This window comes from Myodes glareolus, chromosome 11 (assembly GCF_982192425.1).
Source record: "Myodes glareolus chromosome 11, mMyoGla1.1, whole genome shotgun sequence".
In the NCBI taxonomy this organism is placed as follows: domain Eukaryota; kingdom Metazoa; phylum Chordata; class Mammalia; order Rodentia; family Cricetidae; genus Myodes; species Myodes glareolus.
The window spans coordinates 9,335,507-9,348,460 of NC_142036.1; the positions used below are offsets into that span (position 1 = coordinate 9,335,507).

Here is a 12,954-nt window from a genome sequence, read left to right on the forward strand (position 1 = left end):
CCTCCTGGGTGAGTCAGCTTCTTTGTTTTTCTAGTGATTTCAAGTGTGCTATTAAGTCTCCAATGTGTGCTTTCTCCGTTTTCTTTAATTGGGCACTTAGTGCTATGAACTTTCCTCTTAGCACTGCTTTCATAGTGTCCCATAGATTTGAGTATGTTGTGTATTTATTTTCATTAAATTCAAGGAAGACTTTAATTTCTTTCTTTATTTCTTCCTTGACCCAGCGGTGATTCAATAGTTGACAGTTCAACTTCCATGACTTTGTTGGCTTCCTGGGGGTAGCATTGTTGTTGAATTCTAACTTTAATCCATGGTGATCTGAGAAGATACAGGTGGTTACTAATATTTTTTTGTATCTGTGGAAGTTTGCTTTGTTACCAAGTATATGGTTAATTTTTGAGAAGGTTCCATGGGCCGCAGAGAAGAAGGTCTATTCTTTCCTATTTGGGTGGAATGTTCTATAGATATCTGTTAAGTCCATTTGATTCAATACCTCCATTAATTCTCTTATTTCTCTGTTGGGTTTCTGTCTGATTGATCTGTCCATTGGTCAGAGAGGTGTGTTGAAGTCTCCTACTATTAGTGTGTGTGGTTTGATGACTGCCTTGAGTTCTAGAAGTGCTTCTTTTACATAAGTGTGTGCCTTTATATTAGGGGCATTGATATTCAGGATTGAGACTTCCTCCTGATGAATTGTTCCTGTTATGAGTATGAAATATCGATCTCCATCTCTTCTGATAGATTTTAGTTTCAAGTCAATTTTGTTAGATATTAGAATGGCCACACCTGCTTGTTTCTTAGGTCCGTTTGCTTGGAAAACCTTTTCCCAACCCTTTACTCTGAGTAGATGTCCTTCTTTGTGGTTGAGGTATGTTTCTTGTAAACAGCAGAATTTTGGATCCTGTTTTCGTATCCAGTCTCTAATTTTGTGCCTTTTTATAGGTGAATTGAGTTCATTGATATTAAGTGATATTAATGACCAGTGGTTGTTGACTCCGGTTATTTCTTTTGTGGGGGGGGTAGTGGAGTGTGTTTTTCCCTTCTTTGAGTTATGCTTGTGAAGGGTTGCCAGATGCCTGAGTTATTGTAGACGGTGTTAGGAATGTTGGATTCCTTGGGTTGTATTTTGCCTTCTAGTACTTTCTGTAAGGCTGTATTTGTAGCTACGAATTGTTTAAATTTGTTTTTATAAAAATATGTAATGCTTCACGAATTTGTGTGTCATCCTTGCACTGGGGCCATGCTAATCTTCTCTGTATCGTTCCAATTTTAGTATATGTGCTGCCAAAGCGAGCAGTCTATTATAACTTTTATCGAATTTATGTATATAGGAATAATATTTAGGTTTTCACAATGAAAAACAATTTCCTTCAGTAATATTTGAAGAATCCAGGAAGAAGATAGGCCCCCACAATAGTGATTCCAATCAGCTGTTACGGTGTCATGATGCTGATAAAACTACTTTAGTATTGGTTTTGGTTAACAGATGCTCAAAATGATTCTAACTTTGTTAGTTCAAATGGTGCAATATCTTACATCATTCTGGCCAGAACCTCAAACAAGAACTTCAGAAAAACACTACTGAGCACTCAGAGACTATTTGAAATTATACTAGACAGTAATATTGAATTGTAAACAACGTTTTAGTTTAACAAGACCCCGTGGGAAGAACTTCACCCCCATGACAGCTAGAGGCAATTCTAGCAGATGACATTCCCCCTCTTAACAAAGTTTGTCCTCAGCATTAAGTGACATCAAGTAGGAATTGACGATGAGTGGTATCATGTTGGGGATTGGGGTGGAAATTATATAGGCTCAGGGATTTCCTTGTAAAAAGGGAAATTATGAAGGGTAATAGGATAGATTAGTATGAGATTACTCACCCTAAAAATAATAGTGTGTCATGGAGAGAATATTTGTGAGCTCTTATTTACAGTTTACATTGATATAAATTGTTATATATTCTGTAATTCATATTGTATTTCTTATAGTGAATAAGCAAGCTTCTATTAATATTTAAAATATTCGTATTCTAATGCAAAATATTTTGTCATATTGTATGCATGCATGTTTCTACCTTTGCCTTAGATATTTTATATGTTTTAGGAAATATTTATTATATTGCAATTTTTATTTCCATGTCTGATCAAGATACTTATACATTGCTTATATTTTGCGGTCAGTGTTCTTATTTGCTGCACAGTTGTTTGAAGATCATTTAATATTCTAAAATGAGGCCTTACTCTTTAATCTGTATAAGTATTAAAAACTACATGTCACCGGTCATACATGTTTGTCACACTTATGGTTAGACTAACCAGATTCTTTAGATATGTAGAGATTGTATTCTGCCTACATAGGTAATCTTCAACCACTTCAAAGTACTGCAGAATATGGCATTTTAGTAACTGAGGGTTCTGGTAACATGAGGCATGATTGCTACTGGCAACCTGATCTATTCCTGAGAGAATGTTGAGTTCTGAAGATACTCCATCATGAAACTTGTTTTCTTCTTGGCAAAACTGGCCTTTGTTCATATAATTGCCCATACCTCAACCACTGAACTTGACATGCATTATATAAGAAAAAAGACTGCTAAAACTTACCAAGACAGGATAAGATGGTTTTGAAAATCTTCCGGCCTATGTAAATGATCTGTGAGTTACTCTAGGACATAGCTGAAATTGGTTGCTCCAACATTGCAAATGAGAATTTGCCCTGGTAGTCTGTTGTGTCTGTCATTTATTGTACATATAAAAAGTGCTTGTTATACTTCTTGTTTATTCAAGGCCCTCAATGGTATTGAAGACTAGATAGTTGTATTTTCTTTCCTCTCATGTCTTAGCCAACTTATTTCTATTAAAAGCCGTATAGTATAGAATAATTATTGAAATATTTACCATATGTTTCTTGGTTGATATTGTTTATGCTGGTTATAATTCTAATTTTTATACTTGATATTTTTTTGTGTTGTGTATAGTTTTTTATTAGGCTTAGAACTTTCTTATTTAGATAAAAGGGGAGGGTGCTGTGGGAATTCCTTTAGTCAATAAGCCTTTAAGATACCTCCTCACTTGCGTGTTGTCTCATATATTTTAAATACAACTGTAAAGCATGTGTGCTTTATGTCTACAGAGATTAATTTGTCTCTTGTTATCTGCTCATGGAAAGGATGATGGTTGTGAGTCTACCCCTAAATAAAGAGCCCTTTCTTATATACAATTTGGATATACTCTGGTATAACTTTATAACATTCGTCAACAATTTATATTAAAAATAGTTGTAAGAAGAAAATAAGTATCATTGATATAAAGCACAAATACTACAAAAATAATACAATTTCTGTGGTAAAAAAAGGCAAAATCTTCTCATAACATGTTATATATTTTATCAAGATTTCATGTGTTCAGTAAAGGAAATTTTTAGCAGAGAAAAGAAACAACACATTGAGAGAAACCCATTAATATATTTTAATAATTCCGTGTGAAAATTGAAAGAAGTTCAAACATATTCACCTTCCATTGCACTCCTTTCTCCATTTACCATTCTTATTGACCTCATTCTCATTCTTAACTGTTTCTCTTCCTATACCTGTGTCATTATTTGTTGCAGTGATATAATCAAGTTGTTTGTTCATCCTGGCCTTTCAGGACCGAAATAACCTCACAGAAACTATATAAATTAAATCACTGTTTGGATCATTAACTCAAGCATTTTATTGGCTAATTCTTACGTATTAATTTAACCCATTTCTATTAATCTTTGTATCACCATGTGATTGTGTCTAACAGGGAAAGTTACCTCCAGTTTTGAATCTGTTTCCTATCTCCCAGCATTCAGTTTAGTTTTCCCCATCTAATTAAGTTCTATCTTGATATAGGTCCAAAGCAGTTACTTAATTCTTCAATTGCAATCAGAGCATACAGAGGTGAATTCAACATCACCTTCCCTTTTCAGATTAAATAGAAAGGAAAATTTTAACATTAATATAGCACAATTACTTATAACAAAACAAATATCAGCAAGAATTACAGTTACAATATTTATACACACTTTTTCTTTTATCATATCTAAAGAAAATTATAATTATAAAAATGTATTGTTCAACTTATTCAAAGAATCCAGAAAGATAAAATAATACCTATGTAAAAGAGAAGTGCATTGTTAGAAACTTTCAGAACTCAAGAATTGACAGAGACATTTCACTGCCTGGAGAGTTATCCAAAGTACTTCTCTACCATTGTGGCATCCATCTCCAGCCTACAGGCCCATAGTAAATAGCAGACTTTTACACAAAGTAGAAAATTTCAAAGACAGTTCTGCCTATATTGGCAGTTTGATTCACATTTTTCTGTGTTCTGCAGAAATGCTGGCAGACACTTTTGTGTAGCAGGAACCCTGAAAGACCATCTCACCTTTAGGCAAGTTTAGCAGGAATATCTCTGTGGGTCTTACATGTCCAGTTTTTACAGCACATCATGAAGTAGTCCAGGTAAGGTCAGTTTCTTGTCTAAATGGCTTAAAACTCCATGAGGAGCCTCTTTGATGTTCTTGAAGTAGATTTGTGCTGCCAGGAGATGTTGATTTCATTGTCATGAAAAGTTCAAAGTTATTAAAACATTTTAAATGCCTCTTTCTGAAAAATATGTATCCATCTGAAACACATTTCTATCCATATAGAAAATCTAACTAACATGACTACAAGCTTGAGTATTAGAAATGACTATCTATTAACCTATATTTCTTAATTATATATTACATGTTTAAATAAGATACACAAGCAGTATATGTTAATCAAGATCAGAAATATACATATTTAATTTGACTTTAAATTTGTCACAATAAACCAAAATCCATACCAAAGCAAATCTCTATAGCATATCCCACTTTAAATGTAAAGAAATATTTAAAAACAATATTTGGAAATTTGGGAAGAGTTCTCTTCAAACTGCTTCCTGCTTCTTATTGGACAAAGTATATTTTGAGGGGTGTTCAAGGTGACCATTCAGGTGGTTTTGTTCCATGAAACCACATTTATCTGGAAAAATTTCACAGGTTCCTATCCTCTGTGGAAACAAAAGAAGAACCTGTTTTCCAAAGAAACATGTCCTTAGAGCTAAATTCTTAAGTCAAGATACCTATATAAATATACATGCTGGTTTAACTTTACAGCACATACTCTGAAATGTCTCTCTGTACTAAACTCCTTCACAGTTAAAAAATTGAAAGAAAACACAATAATATGCATAATTATGTTCAGACTATCTGAACATATTTTGTCTGTATGTAGCTTGTTTTTACTCTATTACTTTTTAATATTTATTTTATTATCTTTACTCCTCTAATCTATGACTGTGTATACTCTGTCCTTTAAAGACTTTGTTTTTTTTCTAATTCATTTACTTCATTTTATGACGCTCTATACTCTTTCTTCTCTCTCTCAATGTTACATACATTTATCAAACACTGACCCATTATATCTAGCAATGGAATCCGTGTGTTCATGGTCTTGATGTCTTTTTTAATATCTAAAATCCAAAATTATAGAACATTTCTCTCGGCATTCTGATTTTATAATCATTCCATCCCATCTTCCATGATGTTCCTTAAAGACTAGAGGTAGTTTTATCAATGTTTCATTTAATACTTATCAAATAACATCATATTCATCTAGTCATAAGACTAGCAAAAAGAAAAAAACCAAAATAATTTAGTTATCCATAACATTGTGAACAGGTGCAGAGTGGCCATTAAGGTGTTTTCTGATACTATCTGATTTTTTTTCCTGTCAGTTAACCACATATAAGCTGCAGGACACTATCTCCTATGTCAACTAGAAATCATGACTTAAAAGACACAAGATCTGACAAAGATAGTTTCAGTTAGTCCCTAGAATGTGTCATTCTCATGGGAAAACTACAGAAACAGAAATAACACAATTAAAGCCCTTACCAGTCAGCATACAGACAGTTTACCTGATAGTAGAATGAATTCCTTGATTGTAAACCTAGGACCTAAGAAATATTTCCTCATATAAAGGAGGTTTCAAGATTTTCATGTTGAGTCTCATTCCTAATCAGTATAGAAGTGCCATCTTCTAGGTAGGGGTCAGGACTGGAAAAATGGAAAGATAATCACAGTCGAGTCCAAGAGTGGAGGATCTAGATTTCTCTGTGCAATCATAGACATGCTCTTTTACTACTTTGATGATATTTAGAAATACAAACCTAATGTACAGGAGTGCTACATGAGACATAGCCCACTCCAGAAAAACAATAAAAAATGAACCAGTTAAAATACATCAAAAGTTATTTACAGAGAAATAATGACACATAAAACTTAAATATTTTTACTTTTCAAAATGGAGTATTGTACATAGTAGCTTCTCAAGAATCAGCACTAAGTTGCATCCTTGTAACCAATTACTTCAATTTAATATCTGGATTTAATAATAATAAAACTTTGTTATTTCTTACAATATATCAAAAATATATTATAATGGGCTTTATGGCACAAATAAAGCAGAGAGGAATCTGCAGGAAAAAGCACAATAAAATAAGACTTTGAATTTTATCACTAATATATAAAAAATAATATGTAATTCTTTAATTATATCCCAATTACTCAGTTTTACCTTTATCTGCTTGAGACATTCATATGATAATGCTTCTACCACACTCATTATTCAGCACCAGGAAATGCAAACAAGGCCTCCTTATACTCATAAATAAACAACCCAGCTCTGAACTGTACTTCCAACTGAGGGGCACAGCTCAGTATTCCCAGGTCTTCTAATCCAGTATTCAACACTGAAGTCAGAAGAATCGCCATGGGTTCGGGTGTGAAAAGATTTCTTTGCTGCTTTTAATTTTTTTATTTATTTTTTGATAATTTTTATCTAAATACTGTACATAAACATATTCCCACTCATATTCCATTCATATCTGTCCCTTTCTTATTTTCAAATGATTTGTATTTAATTAATAGTTTACATTTGAATATATTTCTGTGTGTATTTTATCTATTTATCACATTTATAGTTATGTATATGTACATGTCTTTAGAGCAGACCAATTGAATTGAATAACCTATCACAAAGTTTGCCCTTATTAAAAAAATGATGCTTCTGATTTAAACAGCCATTCTAAACCTGTAGTTTAGAATGTTTCAGTTCATGTTGGGCTAATCTTGGCCTGATAATTTCTACCAACAAATCATGCATATAATAATGTCTAGAAGAAACAATTATATTAGGCCAAATTTTCACATTGATGAAGTGCAACAATTTATCTATGAAGCTTTGAACATTGTTCAACTTCTGGTTATGTACTTATATTGGTGAGACCTTTTGTTTGTAACTCCTGGCATTCCTTGAACACATAATCTTACAGCAATCACCCTGTTTCTCTGTATTTTATAATCTTTCCACATTCCCTTCCACAGTGATCTCCAAGACTTAGGAATTTGAGTTGTACTTAAGGTGTTACTGAATTTTGCCACCTTCTTCCCTTCTTCATATTCTCCGTTCACCTTTCTCCTCCTAGTCCTCCTCATAGTAATCCTTGTATTTCCTATCATCCACTTATCTCTACACCCCTCTTCCCTCCCTCCTCCTCTTCTGGTTTAAGCAGAACCAATTTATTTTCTTTATTTCATTTAATTTTCAAGGATATCATATGTGAGAACTTTATTGCCCTGAATTATGCTGATGAACATTTCTGACTCTACTCTTTGTGATCAGATTACATCTAAACTGACAGATACTTTCTCCCCACTAGTGCACCCAGTGAACACTATTTACAAGCAGACTACACTGTAAAGTGAATAAAGATGTAGTAACCAGGGGAACATGACACTTCAGAAAACTGTTTATAGATGAGTGAATGTTGTAGGGAGGACTCCAAGCTAATGGTATGTGATAACACTAGCATTATAATGGGTTATGTCATGATCAGAAGTGGCTTTGGAAATTCCTCTACTCAGATCTGGTGCTCAATACACTGATATTTTCCAAGTGGCATAATAAAATAAGTTCTTTAAATATGGTCAACTAGTGGCTAGTCTGGAGCACCTTGGGTGAATGGTGAAATTCAACATTTATTTATTGACATTTATTTGTTCATATATTACTCATTCATTCATTCATCCTTTCATTGTGTGTCTATAAGAAATCTCTGGCTACAGATAAACCCTCTATGCACATTCCACCTTGCATGTCAAGAGTCTGTGAGACTACCTGAATAAGAGAGGGCTGCGGTCTCTGAGACTAGTTTGCAGCCTTTTCACATGAGTTGTAAAAGTAGAACCTACAACTTGCTCCATACATTTACTATTAAAAATATCTGACATCCAAATCCATAGCACTGCTACCAAAAGCCAAGCATCTTCTTAAATTCAGAGTCTTCTGTGTCCTGGATATATTTTCTAGGAGGCAGTGAATTTATTCCCTTGAACACAAAATACTTTTGGATCTTTGTTTTCCTACTGATAGTTCTCAGCTGTGAGTTCTACAAGCATGCAGTATCAAACAACTGTCTTCTGGTTCCGAGCACCTGACTTACTGTTGTTCCTTCTTCAAAGATGTCCTGTCCAAGGTGCTTTTACTGGAGTCAGGGCCTGGTCTGTCCTTCAACTGCATTTTTACTGGTGACTACATTAGAAGTGGTTCCTATGGAACTGGATTTTCAAACATCTAGGAAAAGAGCTGGTGTAAATGGTTAGAATTTGTAGTGATGGACACACAAGTTACAAGCTGCCTCACAAGAGCTGAATAACTATGACAGTAGACACATTGGAGAATCAGTTTTCCCTGAGGCTGAGCTCTGTGACCACTGAAGAGACAACTGTGTAATACTGTGCAAGAAGCATAGTGATGGATCTTCAGTATGAGTCCAAACAAATAACCTTTCCTGTTGGGGACATAGTGCCTCTGTGTCAGTAGACACTTATTGTTTACCCAGTCCTGAGTCTTATCCCAGAAGCATGTACAGTGACGAAAGATCAACCACTCCCTATGGGCTGAGAAATGTTTCTTCTATCAATATTTCAGCAGTCGCCTCAGTACATTATTTCTTTCTCTTTGTGTTTTCTTCACAGATCTTTAGCAGTAAGTTAATAAAGGCAGTAAATTTTTGTCTTATTAATTAAATATATTCATTTATTTTATATCCCAACTGCAGTTTCCCCTCCCTACTCTTCTCCCATTTTCTCCCCTCATTACTTCAATTTCCCCATTTATCTCCTCCTCTGTTACTATACAGAAAGAGGAAAATTTTCCGTGGGTTTCAACAAACATGGCATATCATGCTAAGGTAAGACTAAGTTCATCCCCTTGTACTAAGATTGAACAAGGCAACCCAGAATGAAAAATAGGTTCCTGGGAACCAGCCAAAGCCTTATGGACAGGCCCTATTCCAACTACTAAGAGTCCCACATCAGACCAAGTTACAAAAGTGTCACACAAATAAAGGGGACTTATGTTTGTCCCATGCAGTCTCCATGCCAGTTCAAGAGTTTGTGAACCCTTATGAGCAAAGGTAAATTGTTTCTGTGGATTCTCTTTTGATAACCATGATCCCCTGGCTCATCTGATCCTTATTCCCCTTCTTATAAAGTATTTTTCAAACAACTTGTGGTGCTTGGCCATGAATCTCTGAGGTTTTTCTATAAGTCACTGGATACATTTTTCCATAAGATTCTCTGAAGACAATTTGTGTAGTTATCACTCAGTTTATATGTGATGGCCAGTTCAGCTACCTATTCCCTATTTCTAGGAGTCTTAACTGGGATAATTCTTGTATATTCAGGGATGTTTTCTTTACAACAGGTTTTTACTTGACCCTAAATGTGATCATCAACACATTTCTTTTTTACTTTCCCCTCCATTTACCCCACAACAAATCCTCCAAAGCCCATCTCATCAATTCTCAATTACACCAGAGAATCTTTTTGTTTTTCCCTTACCAGTGAAATCCATCCATACACATCCCCCCTTGAACGCTTCTTGTTTTTTAGTCTCTCTGTGGCTGTGAATTGTAGCATGGTTATCCTTTACTTTATAGCTAATATTTACTTATGAGTGAGGACACAGCATGTCAGTTTTTCTGTGTCTTGGCTACACACTCTGAACTCCTTTCTAGTTCTATCCATTTACCTTCAGATTTTGATAACATTGTTTTACCAGCTAAGAAATACTCTGTTGTATAAATGTACCAAAATTTCTTTATTAATTCTTTGGTTGATGGGCATCTCGATTGTTTCCAGGTTCTGGTTATTATTAGGAATGCTATTAAAAACATAGTTGAGCAAGTTTCCTTAGGGAATTATTTAAAGAACATTGGTCATATGCCAAAGAATTGTATGGGTGGATCTTAAGGTAGATTTATTTCTAGTTTTCTGAGAAACATCCTTATTGATTCCCAAAGTAACTACACAAGTTTACATTCTGCTCACAGTTGAGGAGTGTGCAATCACTCCACAACCTCTCCAGTATTAACTGTTACTAGTGTTTTTTTGTTTTGTTTTGTTTTGTTTTGTATGTTTTTCTTCTTAGCCATTCTGGCTGGTGTAAGCTGATATCTCAGTGTTGTGTTGATTTAAATTTCCCTGATGGTTAAGGACTTTGAAAACTTCTGTTAAGTGTTTCTCTGTCATTTGAGATTCTTCTGTTGAGAATTCTCTGTTTAGATGTGTGCCTAACTTCAAATTGTATAATTTGGCATTTTGATGTCTAGTTTCTTGAGTTCTTTATACAATTTGGAGATTAGTATTATGTCAGTTTTAGAATGGTCAAGATGGTTTATCATTCAGTGGACTGCCATTCTGTCTAATTGATAGCTTTCTTTACCTTATGAAAGGTTTTCAGCTTAATGAGGTCCCATTTAAAAACTGTTGATCTCAGTTTCTGTGAGACTCCTGTTCTATTTAGGAAGTTTTCTCCTGTACAAATGTGTTTTCTTTTCTACAAGGTTTAATATAACAGCATTTATCTTCATGTCTCTATTTCAGTTTGACTTGAGTTTTGTGCTGAGTGATAGGCATGGAAGATTCTGCATTTCTCCACAAGCCAGCATCCAGTTATGCTAGCACCATTTGTTAAAGATGCCTTGTTTTCTTAATTGCAAATCTTTGTTTCTTTGTCAAAACTCAGGTGTGTGTAGGAGTGTGGATTCATGTCAGGTCTTTGATTCAAATCCAAACTTGTATGTTTTATGCCAATATCATGCTGTTTATATTACTGAAGGTCTGTAGTTGAGCATGAAATCAGGGATCATGATACTTCTAGATTTTTCTTAATTGCATAGGACTATTTTTCTTTTCTTGTGTTTCTGTTTTTTCATATGAATTTGAGTAATGTTCTACCAATAATTTTCAAATTATTATATACAATAGAAACTGAAGAAATGCTGTCATAATCTTTTTATGAGGCCTAAGTCACACTGATACCCAAATAACACAAGAAATCAGCAAAGAAAGAGCACTGCACACCAACTTACCGAATAAACATTGATGTAAAAATATTGGCAAACTGTTATCTAAGAACACCTCAAAAATATTATGCACCCAGATAAACTAAGCTTCACCCCAGAGATGCAGGGATGGTTCCACACATGATAATCTCTCAATGTAATCCACAATTGGAAACAAACTGAAAGAAAAGTCAAATGATCATCTTATTATATACTAATAATACCTTTGCAAAAATTCAATACCCATTCATGTTAAATGACTTGGAAAGATTAGGAATACAACATACAAAACATAATATGATTAATATATAGCAAGCCAACAGCTAACAACAAATTAAATGAAAAGAAAATCAAAATAATTCCACTAAAATCAGTCATAAGACAAGGCTGTTCACTCTCTCCATACCTACTCAATTATAGTTCTCAAAGTTCTAGCTAGATTGATAAAGACAAAGGAGATCAATTTAAAAGGATAACTCAAAACATTATTGACAGATCATATGATAATGTACATAAGTTCTTCCAGGGAACTCCTACAGCTGATAAATACCTTCAGAAATCTGGTGGATACAAATTTCACTAAAAAATAAGTAGCCCTCATATATACAAATACTAAACAGGCTGAAAGGAAATTGTTCTACTCACTACACTACCATGTCTGTGAAGACTTACTTAGAAATCTCATTAGACTAAAACATAAGACACATATCCTCAAAACACTATTAGAGGATATGATCATTACCCTGCCCCTTGGGATTCTTATTATTCTTAAAGCACTGAACCATTCAGTACTCACTGCAGTGGACTATTTCAAGGTAAAAATTCCCTGTCTCATTGCATTCCCTCAGTTTTCTGATGGAGACCCCTTTCAGAGCATAGAGTTCAGATATGTAATAAAGAAAGCAGAAATAAAAGCTTAGGTATGGAAGCACATGTCCCTCTTAGCATGTACATTAACTGAATAGTACTCTGAAAAACACTCTGGAAAATCAGAACTGAGATGATTTCTTAGATTCTATTTGAGGACTTCCTGTGAATTTCCTATTTTGTCTATACTTACAGCACCAACTCTTTAAGAACTAAGCTTCACCATCATCTGCTTCTTCTACTATATAGATTGTGCTCAAACTGTAGGTCAGTGATATTGATTGGTCATCCATATATATATTGTTTTGTATCTCACTTCGTCCTTGATCAGGGTCCTCAAGAAAATCTTAGTTTTATTGCCACAGCCCTGTGCTAAAAGGGGATTTTAAAAGACCACATCAAATGACTGCACAGATCCCACAATAATAACAGTGCCATTAATGAACCATGATTTAGCTTTTGCATTACATTAACTGTATTAATTCTCTTAATTCCAGTTAATTACATTTTAGTTTATTTCTATTCAGATTAACAGCAAATACTGAAATGAAATTTTTACTATCTTTACCTTCTTTCCTAGAAATCTGTGTTGACCCTCTGTTGCTTTGTGGCCCCTAGA

The 12,954-nt window shown here is 34.2% G+C and overlaps 1 non-coding gene across 1 annotated transcript; it reads right to left on the bottom strand.

Annotated features, from left to right (window-relative positions):
* Positions 1-1,190: 1,190 nt before the first annotated feature.
* On the bottom strand, positions 1,191-1,297 carry LOC146892520 (U6 spliceosomal RNA). Its single transcript, XR_015004640.2, has one exon. It is a non-coding gene; the product is annotated as a U6 spliceosomal RNA (small nuclear RNA).
* Between the last annotated feature and the right edge of the window lie 11,657 nt (positions 1,298-12,954).